General features: G+C 47.3%; 1 protein-coding gene across 3 annotated transcripts in view; it reads right to left on the reverse strand.

Moving 5' to 3' along the window:
* The window catches only part of LOC143764084 (uncharacterized), a 74,815-nt gene extending 68,469 nt beyond the window's left edge, over window positions 1–6,346 (reverse strand). The window contains exon 1 of one of the 3 annotated variants that reach the window (XM_077249330.1): window positions 6,197–6,346. The gene's annotated coding sequence lies outside the window, so the exon portion shown is untranslated. The remainder of the gene's footprint in view (window positions 1–6,196) is intronic. The other 2 variants (XM_077249332.1, XM_077249331.1) reach the window with 2 other exon arrangements.
* Between the last annotated feature and the right edge of the window lie 6,455 nt (window positions 6,347–12,801).

The raw sequence follows: 12,801 nt of genomic DNA on the forward strand, positions 1-12,801 counted from the left end.
GTTGCAGGGACTGGCCCTTACGGAGCTACCGACGGGCAGACCCAACTGGCATCTGTCTGAGGAGTGTGTGGCCACAGCCGAGGCCCGGCAGATAGCATGCCGCCGGGAGGCCGATGCTTGTGTGACCGCTCGGCTGGGCCTGCCTACGAAGGTCCGCCTAAATCCGGTGTCCCCTGCTTCCTCCATCCCGGCCGCGGCAGAGTGCGAGCTGCAGGCGCAGGGCCTGAGGATCCTGCCGGAGGCAGAACATCTGCGGCGCCTGATGACGGCGTGGAGGAATAGACCCCAACCTGCGGCCCAGATCGACCTGATGGAAGTCGAGGAGGTTCCCCCGTCACATTGGGGTGTGGTGGTGTTCTTGAACTCCCGGGAAGGACGGGGAGTTATACAAGAAATTGGAGAGCCACTGCAGGTCCGTGTGGATCGGGAAGAGGTGGAACCCTGCGGGGGAAGGTACGGTCACGACCTGGAGCCCACGGACGCAGTGACTTAGACCCGGTGGAGGAGGGAGGTTGGCTGGATAGCTCGGGGCATCCAGCGGTGCGTCGCACTCCAGGCCATTGCCGGAACGTCGGAAGACGAGCCTCCTGCAGGGAAGGTGCCGGAACCTGCCCTCACGGAACCCCAGGGAATTCAGACCCACCGTGTCATTACGGGTCGTGTTCACCCACGAGCGAGGAGGGTGTCCCAACGAGGGATCCTATCGTTACTGGGATCGGTCTTTGCTACACCATCACGACCCGTTTGTCCAGTGAGGCCCGGGAGGAGGCCGCCTCCTGCTTAGCCAGAAACTGAGTAAGCAAGAATGCTTCATCATTTGTATATAGTTAACTGTTCGTCCTTCTGTGTTTTGCTCTGCTGCTACAACCCGACTAGGGGTTAGTCGGTGAGTCCTCCTAGGAGCCATACAGAGATGGCTCAGTGATCTTGAACTGAGAGAAGGTTGATAAGTTCTATACTGTGTATAGTAGCAGAAAGGCAGTAGGCCCGGGCGGAAAGGGGCAGTCCTGCAACAGAACGAGAGGCAGTAGGCCTGGGGCAGATAGACAGGCGGTCCTGCAGATGTAAAGGTGGAAAATGAAGAAAAGTTGATTAGCCTTATAGTGTTTTATAAGAAGGTCTTTAGTGGATTCAGTGTGTATGTCCTTAAAGGGAACCTATCACCCCGTTTTTTCGGTATGAGATAAAAATACTGTTAAATAGGGCCTGAGCTGAGCATTACAATAGTGTAGTTTGTGGACCCCGATTCCCCACCTATGCTGCCGAAATACGTTACCAAAGTAGTCGTTTTCGCCTGTCAATCAGGCTGGTCTGGTCAAAAGGGCGTGTTGTCTTCCCCCAGATTTTGCGTAGTTTTCCGTTGGTGGCGTAGTGGTGTGCGCATGCCCAAGGTCCAGAATCCTCTGCCAGGGGATTTAAAAGAGCGCGCTGTTCGTTATTTCATTGGTGATCGGTGGGCGCGGCCATCTTCCTTTGGCCGCGCGTGCGCAGAAGCGGCGCTCTGCTGGTCGCGGCTTCAGGAAAATGGCCGCCGCGATATCCATCTGCGCACGCGCGGCATCCCGCGACCATTTTCCTGAAGCCGCGGCCAGCAGAGCGCCGCTTCTGCGCACGCGCGGCCAAAGGAAGATGGCCGCGCCCACCGATCACCAATGAAATAACGAACAGCGCGCTCTTTTAAATCCCCTGGCAGAGGATTCTGGACCTTGGGCATGCGCACACCACTACGCCACCAACGGAAAACTACGCAAAATCTGGGGGAAGACAACACGCCCTTTTGACCAGACCAGCCTGATTGACAGGCGAAAACGACTACTTTGGTAACGTATTTCGGCAGCATAGGTGGGGAATCGGGGTCCACAAACTACACTATTGTAATGCTCAGCTCAGGCCCTATTTAACAATATTTTTATCTCATACCGAAAAAACGGGGTGACAGGTTCCCTTTAAAGGCAATGTTAAATTATTGTTCAGAAATTGCACTAAGTAGAATACCCGGTTGGGTAAGAGAAGTTATTTATAGTGTGTTATTTAAAATATTTAACCATGTTTGTAATGTTCAAGTGTCCTCATCTCCCATAAAGGGAAGCTCTGTTCAAGTTTACTTGTTATTGCATTTCAAAATTGTATGTCTTTTTGCTGACATGTATTGCTGTTTCCTTCCCATTCCAGGAGTACTGGGTTTAACCGGGGGGGGAGTGCAGTGCCCCAGAGTCCTGGTCGTTGCAGTACTGATGCTCCGCCGCTAAGGGGGGCTATGGTACATCTGATGGCACTGAAGGAGTTCACCTGACCAGGTATCACAGACACCAATACACTTCACAGTCTGGCCTCCAGGGGGAGCTAAGGGTGCTATGTATTAGGCCACTCCTCACAATCTGGTAAAACTGGGGGTTAGATAGGAAGTTAGTCAGAAGCTGACTGGGTTGGAACCAGGCAACATCCTGTGGCAGAGGGTGTTGCAGGGGAAGATTCAGGGGGTCCCTGTCAGGGGTGGGATCCTGACAGAGGCCTACCTAACAGGAAAGAATGTTACGGGACCGCGCCTGCACTTCATCGCGGCGGTACCCCAAGAAAGGACAAGAAGCGAGGTTTATTGTGCTGAGTGAGAAATGAGATCAACGCAACAAGGAGAAACACCAGTAGGAGTCGTGCTGTGAGACGAGGCAACATCCTACTGAGGTGCGTAGCCGGTGGCCAGAAACGCCGAGGAAGTATTGAGCTCCAGGCCTTACTTCAAACCTACGGCAGGACAGTCAGTTATAGGCGGGCTGTCTCACTCAAATCACCTAAGAAGACATAGGGGGCAACAGTTGGAGAGGGGCAACACTAGGGTCCCGGAAGAGCTCCGAGCCTACCCATCATACGGGTGCGTCCTAGCCATATCATCTGGGGGGACGAAGAAGAACATCAAAATCGAGTTGTGAGGGAACTTCAGAAACAGACACAACAGTTGTGGGGACTATCCCGTAAACACAGCAGGGGAGGACCACAACACACAAGCGCTAGAAGGTAGGCACAGATTTCCACCTGCAAAGGGAACTCTGGAGGTGCCATCGGACCAGCCGGACTCACGCAGCCCGGTTAACCGTATTCCGGACTGAGGATCCTGAAGCCTTCAGTAAAGAGGTAAAGAGACTGCAACCTGGTGTCCTCGTTATTTACTGTGACCGGCACCGCACCACAACCTCATCACATTCTCAACTTTCACTGGACGCCCCTCAGCAGGGTCACGGACCGGGCCCAGCCACCGTGACAACCCCAGAACCGAGACACAGAGGCCCGGTACCGGGTGCCCCTCGGCCCTGCGACAGTGGGGGCGCTCCCCTCCAATTGGAACCATCTTGTGGATATTGTTTGAACTGGCCTAGTCTATTGTCCTTGATTAGGGTAGCGCGGTGACCTAAATTCTATAGCAAATATTTTTCTATCTTCATTGTATATCAGCTAGTCTCAAAGTATGAGAATAATAAGTATCACTGTGCAGTACAAGGTACAGTAGAGGGCACAAAAAGAACACCCACAATATAGTATAATACACCATAATAATGTTGTATTCCTCACAACCTCAGCATGCTTTTTGGGTGGGGTTGTGAGGCATACACCATTATTATTTATAACAAACTCCTAGCCATTTTGCACTGCTCATAGCCATGTTCCTTGTATACAGGAGGTGCTTAACACACGTGCTCTACTTTGTATACTATCCTATATGTTGATTGATTTTTGTGCCCTCTATCTTTCTCATGCAGCGAGTGCTGGCATCAGTAAGTTTACAGCAGTTCATAGCCGATGAACTCCAGTCACCTAACTGGCATGTTGAGCAGTTGCATTACTCAGGTCACCAGTCAACACACTAGCTGGATGTAGCAGAGTTGGAGATCATCGTGGGACGTGGGATGGATTTACGGCCGACCCCTTTGGAATTTTTGATTTGTTAAAAGGTAATAAATGGGTAAAGGAGGGTCAAGGATAGCTTTGTAGAAATAAAAGGACTTTTCTTTGTGTGTGCTTTAAATTTATGGGGGTGCCTTATAGACACTTCTCCATTACTAACCCCTGGGCTTGATGTCAGCTGACATCATCCCGAAAACCATTATCCCACTTGCCAACTCACCAGGGCAAGCAGTAAGAGCCAAGGATAGCACCAGTATTGGTGAATCTAATGGATTTACGATTTCTAGGGAGCCTAATGGCTGGTATATCCATATCCATGACCCCTTCCCAGGCTATTAATATCAGCCCGCAGCTGTCTGCTTAGCCTTTGCTGGATATTTAAAATAAGGGGTACCCCATGTCATTTTTGGGGCAGTTCCCCATTTTTAATAACCAGTAAAAGCCAAGTAGACAGCTGTGAGCTCATATTAATAGCATGGGAAGCTCCGTGTTTTTTTCCCTCTTCCCAGACTATTGAGACCAGCTCTAAGCTGTCTGTTTTCACTCAGCTGGTTAATAAAAATGAGGGGGACCCCTCACCATTTTCTTTCATATATTTATTTATTAACTAAATACATGTACAGAAAGCTACATGCACTGCATTAATTATATATGGCACTGACATCTATCTGTATATCTATGCTGTCTAATTTATTCTGACAGTTCACACTGTGAATTTGCTGTACTTGGCTGATGAAATGTCGGGTTTCCTATGAGATGTGTGAGTAAAATAAATTTTTCTCTCACCGATTGACTTGCATTGGTGAGTCTCTGCCATTTTACAAGGCTTGCTGTGATTTTTTTTCCTCACCCCAATTCCAGGTGAGGAAAAATTCACAGATGAACAATGCCTAGTGGTCCGTGGAATAACATTGTTGCAAGTGCAATGCAATTTTTTTTCTCACATTGCACTCGCACCCTGATCGTAAGCCAAAACCAGAGTGGAATAAATACTAATGTATAATACTGACCAAATACTGAAAGTGTGAACGTGGCCTAACAGCCACAAATGGAGTGGAGCCCCAGCCATAGCTGTTAACCCGTTAAATTCAACTATCAATCTCTGACATTGGCATTTACAGCATACCAGAATGAGGACATTTAATTCTATGTGCTCATCGGCATCCTTGTCACGCAAACGCTGGGTGCTGATCAGTTGCCATGATGGCCAGGGGTCCAATGAAGATCCCGATATTTGTGATGACAATTCTCCTGATAATATATTCATATGTGACTGTGATTTGTGCTATACACTGCAGTATTGCTGTGTATAGTACAAGCAATCAGAAGATCCCAGGTTCAAGTTCCCTAAGGGGACTAAAATGCAGTGTAAAAACTGAAAAATAAGTTTAAATATATAAGCGAAAAATATGAAAGTTGAAATCATCACCCTCCCCAATATTAAAAATCAATTTTTTAAAAATGACACGTGGTATCGCTACATCTGTATACGTCTGATCAAAATAGGAAATAGATTATCCCGATTGGTAAACATTAATGAAAAATAAATAAAAGTGTAGGAATTGAATAAATGAATGATGTCAATCAAAAGTACAACTCATCTCACACAAAACAAGCCCTCATATGGCTGTCAACGGAAAAATTAAGAATGGCTTTTGAAAGACTGTCAATCCCAAAGGTGCGAGTAGCTTTGTCAAGGGATAAAAATTCTAAATGACCGCAACAAATTTAGTGCTGTAATGCCAAATATATGCATAATTGTGATTAATGCAAAAAGATGATTTTTCATAAAAACTTAACTGTGGGTTTTTTGTAAAACAAATATCCATATCTGTAACCCGATCATTGTCTTGTTTTCTTTTCAACCTTTCAATGAGCATGCATAAGGATCAGATCAACTGATTGACAAGGGCTAAAGTGGAACAGACAGACGACCAGGCCAAAGCAGCAGGTCTTGTGTCGGCCAAAGGCCAACCTTTATTAACTGTTGCCACAAAAAGGCTGCTGTAGCGCAAATTGCTAAAAACTTTAAAGTTGGCTATGATAGTTGTTAGGAATGGCAGTGCTTTTGGTGTATGGGACTGTTCTCTTGTATCCACTACCAAAAGTGCCTATAAGGAACATGTGAACGTCAAACTTGGACCATGAAGCAATGGAAGAATAAGGTGCAGTCTGATGAAAGACTTTTGCCTTAGAGCATGTAGAATGCAAGGTGTTTCTTACTTGTGTTGGACATGGCTTCAGACTGCACTATGGGAAAAAGGCAAGTCAGGGAAATAATACAATGCAATGTACCTACCGAGACATTGCTGCAGATGAGGTACACCGCTTTATAGCAACACTGCAGAAACTGTTCAGAAATTATTTAACCCATCACCCCATGACAGATAATGCCATCATTGATTGTGTCAATGTTTGGGGAGTGGGCTAAGCGCTCTGCACATGTGACAGATACCAACGTAAATTAAATAGCCAGCATCTGTGTCCAACAGCCACAGCCAGAGTTTAGCTCCACCCGCTGCTGTTAACCATTTACATGCCACTGCCAATCTCTGACAGCTGCATTTGAGGCCTCTTTCACACTTGCGTCGGTACGGGTCCGTCGCCATGCGTCGGGCTGACGTATCGACGCACGTTGTGAAATTTGTGCAAGACGTGGGCAGCGGATGCAGTTTTTCAATGCATCCGCTGCCCATTCTGAAGTCTGGGGAGGAGGGGGCGGAGTTTCGGCCGCACATGCGCGGTCGAAAATGGCGGACGCGACAGACAAAGAAAGTTCACTTGAACGTTTTTTCGTGCCGACGGTCCGCCAAAACACGGCTGATCCAGTGCACGACGGACGCAACGTATGGCCATATGTCGCGATCCGTCGGCACTAAAAGTCAATGGGCAAAAAATGCATCCTGCGAGCACATTTGCAGGATCCGTTTTTTGCCCCAAACGACGGATTGCTACGGATTACAAAATAGGCTCGAGTGAAAGTAGCCTTAATGGTGCTGTTGTTAGTGCTTGTGTGCATCTGCTTCCATTGACTCCCCATGAAGTGATTGGGGCCTTGCTGAAGGCCCGAATTGCTGCCATTTTGATACAAATATGAAGCTTGGCTTATAGGTTTGTTCACAGAACTGTATTTTCAGTCTGAGTGCAGTCATTGAACAAAATGAACTGCAGTTGGCCCAATATTATCCAATGGGGGCAGACAGATGAGTGTTTTTATTCCCTGACTGACTCTGCTTGAGAAAAAAAAAATCGCAGCATGTACTAGTTTTTTCCATAAATCACATGAGACTCAAGAAATTGGATGCAATATGGAGCAACTGCATAGTATCCACTTTTTACAGATACATTGCAATTCTGTAACACATGAAAATGTAAAAGGTCTTGTAAATTATGAATAGCTGTTGCAGTAAAAAAACAAAAAACGACTGCATACAGATGACAAGTGAGAAAAACAAAATCGATTGAGTTCTCTGGATGAAACGCCGAGTAATTTTTTATAACTCATGTGAACCTACCCTAAGGCCGGCGTCACACTAGGCGTATGAAAATACGGTCCGTTTTTTATGGCCGTAATATGCAGAAATTGTCCCAAAACACTGTTCCGTATTCAATGCGAGGATGCGATTTTTACACACAAATTTATCCGTGTATCATCCATATGGCATCCGTATGGCTTCCGTACGGCAATTCTTTTCACGCAGGCTTGCAAAATGGACATATCATGGATCCATCGGCTCAAATATTCTTAAAAACATATATACAGTCTCTCTCTCTCTATATATATATATATATATATATGTGTCAGTGAGACACATATTTATATTTAATTCAGCGCTAGATAGCAGAAAAGCCGGTAATTCAATTGCCGGCTTTTCCTATCTCCTTCACAAACCCGACAGGATATGAAACATGGTTTACATACAGTAAACCATCTCATATCCCTTCTTTTATTACATATTCCTCTTTACTAATGTAACAAGTGTCTCTGTGTAAAATTTGGGGTCTCTAGCTTTTAAATTAAAGGGTTAAATCCCGGAAAAAATTGGCGTGGGCTCCAGCGCAATTTTCTCCGCCAGAGTGGGAAAGCCAGTGACTGAGGGCAGATATTAATAGTCTAGGGAGGTACCATGGTTATAGGATCCCCCTGGCTAAAAACATCTGCCCCCAGCCACCCCAGAAAAGGCACACTGGAAGATGTGCCTATTCTGTCACTTAGACTCTCTCTTCCCACTCCCGTGTAGCGGTGGGATATGGGGTAATAAAGGGTTAATGTCACCTTGCTATTGTAAGGTGACATTAAGGCAGGTTAATAATGGAGAGGCATCAATTATGACACCTATCCATTATTAATCCAATAGTACAAAATGGTTAATAAAACACACACATTATTAAAAAGTATTTTAATTAAATAAAGACACAGGGTGTTTTAATTTTTTATTATACTCTTAATCCACCTGAAGACCCTTGTCACCTGAAATAAAGTTAAAAAAACAAACAACAATATTCCATACCTTCCGTCGTTCAGTCTGTGTCCCACGCTGTAAATCCATCTGAAGGGGTTAAATCATTTTACACCCAGGAGCTCTGCTAATGCAGCTGTGCTCCTGTCTGTAAAACTTTGTGAATGAATGGAATGCAGGGGAATGTCCTGTAGTTACCTGGAGTCGCGGTGATGCACCCCCTGCTGGATGAACTCATATGAACTCGAGCCTGGGAACTTTTCACAATAAAATGATTTTTATGGTTTTTATGGCATCACACTTCCCAAAAAATACAATAAGAAGCTATCATAAAGTTGTATTTGTCCCAAAATGGTACCATTAAGAAATTCAGCTCATCACATAAACAACAAATCCTTAAACAGCACCATCAACAAAAACAAAAAATTGTTACAGACCTTGGAAATGACAAAAACAATTTTTATTTTGTTTACAAACTTCTGAATTTTCTTTTTGCCATTTAAAATAAAAAAAATAAATAAAAATCTATAGAAGTTTGACAATGAAGCAGTAGCGTAGCTCCCGGGGGGCAGAGGGTGCGGGCAGAGGGGGCCCACCTGGAGCTACGCTGCTGTAACTGTATCAGCACGCACAGGGAGAATCGATCTCCCTGCTCTGCCACTATGGGGGCCCTGAGCAGGCGGGGGGCCTGGTGCCAGCAGTGGGCCCCCCCGCCATCATCGGAAGATCAGCTGTACCGGCATTTAGCTGATACAGCTGATCGCAATGAAGGCAGAATGAGCGCTATTCTCCTTCCCCCATCATCCCCCTGTCAGTGTCGGTGTCTGACGTCGCCGACACTGACAACGGGCGCGATGATGCGGTCAGGAGATCAGGAGCAGCGCAGGAACCATGAAGAAGAGAGGTGGGTATTTATTTTTTTATGGGTGCTGCTGCCTTTTTACAGGGTCTGACTATGGGGGCTGCCTTATTACAGGGTCTGACTATGGGGGTGCTGCCTTATTACAGGGTCTGCCTATGGAGGGCTTCCTTATTACAGGGTCTGCCTATGGGGGTGCTGCCTCATTACAGGATCTGACTATGGGGGCTGCCTTATTACAGGGTCTGACTAAGGGGGTTGCCTTATTACAGGGTCTGCCTATGGGGGGCTTCCTTATTACAGGGTCTGCCTATGGGGGTGCTGCCTCATTACAGGGTCTGCCTATGGGGGCTGCCTTATTACAGGGTCTGCCTATAGGGGTGATGCCTTATTACAGGGTCTGACTATGGGGGTGTTGCCTTATTACAGAGTCTGCCTTTGGGGGTGCTGCCTTATTACAGGGTCTGACTAAGGGGGCTGCCTTATTACAGAGTCAGACTATGGGAGTGCTGCCTTATTACAGGGTCTGCCGCCTTATCAGGGTCTGCCTATAGGGGTGCTGTCTTATTACAGGGTCTGACTATGGGGGCTGCCTTATTACAGAGTCAGGCTATGGGGGTGCTGCCTTATTACAGGGTCTGACTATGGGGGCTGCCTTATTACAGAGTCAGACTATGGGAGTGCTGCCTTATTACAGGGTCTGCCGCCTTATTACAGGATCTGCCTATGGGGATGATGCTTTATTCTACAGAGTCTGCCTATGGGGGTACTGCCTATATGGGGTTGCTGCCTTATTACAGGGTCTGTCTATGGGGGCTGCCATATGCTATAGAGTCTGCCTATGGGGAGTGCATTATACTATATTGTGGACTATTTGGTGCATTATGCTACTGCATATGGAGGCTATCTAGGGGGCCATCATACAGAATGGAGATTACAGTGTGGGGGTCATTAACTCATTATACATTGTTAGAGCCATCAAATAGTTTGGGGGCTACAAAGGAGTTAGGGTACTGTCACACAGTACCATTTTGATCGCTACGACGGTACGATTCGTGACGTTCTAGCGATATCGTTACGATATCGCAGTGTCTGACACGCAGCAGCGATCAGGGATCCTGCTGAGAATCGTACGTCGTAGCAGATCGTGTGGAACTTTCTTTCGTCGCTTGATCACCCGCTGACATCGCTGGATCGTTGTGTGTGACAGCGATCCAGCGATGTGTTCGCTTGTAACCAGGGTAAACATCGGGTAACTAAGCGCAGGGCCGCGCTTAGTAACCCGATGTTTACCGTGGTTACCAGCGTAAACGTAAAAAAACAAACAGTACATACTTACATTCCGGTGTCTGTCCTCCAGCGTCTCAGCTTCTCTCCACTGTGTGAGCGTCTGCCAGCCGGAAAGCGAGCACAGCGGTGACGTCTGACGTCACCGCTGTGCTTGCCGGCTATGGCGCTTACACAGTGGAGAGAAGCAGAACGCCGGGGACAGACACCGGAATGTAAGTATGTACTGTTTGTTTTTTTATTACTTTTACGCTGGTAACCACTGTAAACATCGGGTTACTAAGCGCGGCCCTGCGCTTAGTTACCCGATGTTTACCCTGGTTACCGGGGACTTCGGCATCGCTCCAGCGCCGTGATTGCAACGTGTGACCGCAGTCTACGACGCTGGAGCGATATTCATACGATCGCTGCGACGTCACGGATCGTGCCGTCGTAGCGATCAAAATGGTACTGTGTGACAGTACCCTTAGTATACTGTGTGGGTGCATTATACTGTGTATAAGAGAGCATCATGCTGTGTATAGGGGAGCTGTGCAGGGGGAGACTCGGGACTTTATTCATTGTAATGTGGGCACTTATTGTTATAAGGGAACTCAGGTTACTGTGGCTATCAAAGGGGCACACAGGGCATTATTACTTTCTAGGGTAAAATATGGGCACTGTTTTCTAGGGCACTTGCACCCGGCATTACTATATTATAGAGGGGTGCTTTAGAATTTAGAGGGCACAGAGAACCACACAGCAGGTGCAGTAATAGGGACACATACGGCAGCAGCGGCTCAGTGTTGGGGTATCAGGTGCAGTAATAGGGACACATACGGCAGCAGCGGCTCAGTGTTGGGGTAGCAGGTGCAGTAATAGGGACACATACGGCAGCAGCGGCTCAGTATTGGGGGATATAGAAAAACACGCCTGAGCACTCACCAGTCCTGGAGTCAAAGATTCTTTTATTAAATGTCCATATAAATCTTCACGGCATGGGGGAACAAGGCAGTGTAAGGAGTGTGCAGGAGGAGACGACGGCCGTTTCACGCTTCACACAGCGCTTCTACGGGTCTATGTCAGTATTGGAGTATCAGCAGGATGATGAGTTTGCGCAGGTTGGTATTAGATGGTGATGGGGCTGGAATATGAGAAGTGAAATGTGTCTTTTTTGTATTCTCTGCAGGTGAGTCGTTGCTGGAAGAAGTTGTCATGTCTGTCTGGGCCAGATGGAAGAGATGGGAAAAATGAACGATTCCTTCAGAAAGGACGTCAGCGGTAAGACATTATCTGTAACTGTGCAGTGATCTGTTATATGTTCTGTAGGGCTGGTATTTACCACTGACCATATGGCGGTAATATCCATGTTGGTCTTTATATAGAGATTATCTTCAGTAACAGTGCGGTCATCTGCTGAGGTTCTCCTCCACTATTAGGGTGCGTCACCCATTTGTAATCAAGGTTACCTGGTTAGGCTACTTTCACACTTCCGTCTTTTGCCCTCCGTCACAATCCGTCATTAGGGGCAAAAAATGGATCCTGCAAATGTGCCCGCAGGATGGGTTTTTTGCCCATAGAGTTGTATTAGCGACGGATCGCGACGGATGGGCACACGTCGCATCCATCGTGCAACGGATCCGTCGTGTTTTGGCGGACGCGACTCACAAAAAACGTTCAATGTAAATTTTTTTGTGCGACATGTCCGCCATTTCCGACCGCGCATGCGTGGCCAGACCTCCGCCCCCTCCTCCCCGCTCATCACAATGGGCAGCGGATGCGTTGTAAAACTGCATCCGCTGCCCACGTTGTGCTAAATTTAGCACAACATCCGTCGCTACGTCGGGCCGACGGTTTGCGACAGCCCCGTACTGACGGATGTGTGAGGGTATGTGCCCACGTTGCGGATTCTGCTGCAGATTTTTCCGCAGCGGATTTGGAAAATCCGCAGTGCAAAACCACTGCGGTTTTCACTGCAGATTTTCTCGCGGTTTCTTCTGCGGATTCCTCTGCGGGTTTTCAACTGCACTTTCCTATTGGTGCTGGTTGAAAACCGCTGTGGAATCCGCACAAAGAATTGACATGCTGCGGAAAATAATCCGCTGCGTTTCCGCACGGATTTTTCCGCAGCATGTGCACAGCGGTTTTTTTTTTCCATAGGTTTACATGGTACTGTAAACTTTGGGAAAACTGCTGCGGATCCACAGCGTCAAATCTGCTGCGGATCCGCAGCAAAATCCGCAGCGTGTGCACATACCCTGAAAGTAGCCTTAGGGCCCCTTTACACTTGTGAGGAAAACGGACGAGTGCAATCCGATA

The sequence above is a fragment of the Ranitomeya variabilis genome, chromosome 1 (genome assembly GCF_051348905.1).
Source record: "Ranitomeya variabilis isolate aRanVar5 chromosome 1, aRanVar5.hap1, whole genome shotgun sequence".
Taxonomy (NCBI): Eukaryota; Metazoa; Chordata; class Amphibia; order Anura; family Dendrobatidae; genus Ranitomeya; species Ranitomeya variabilis.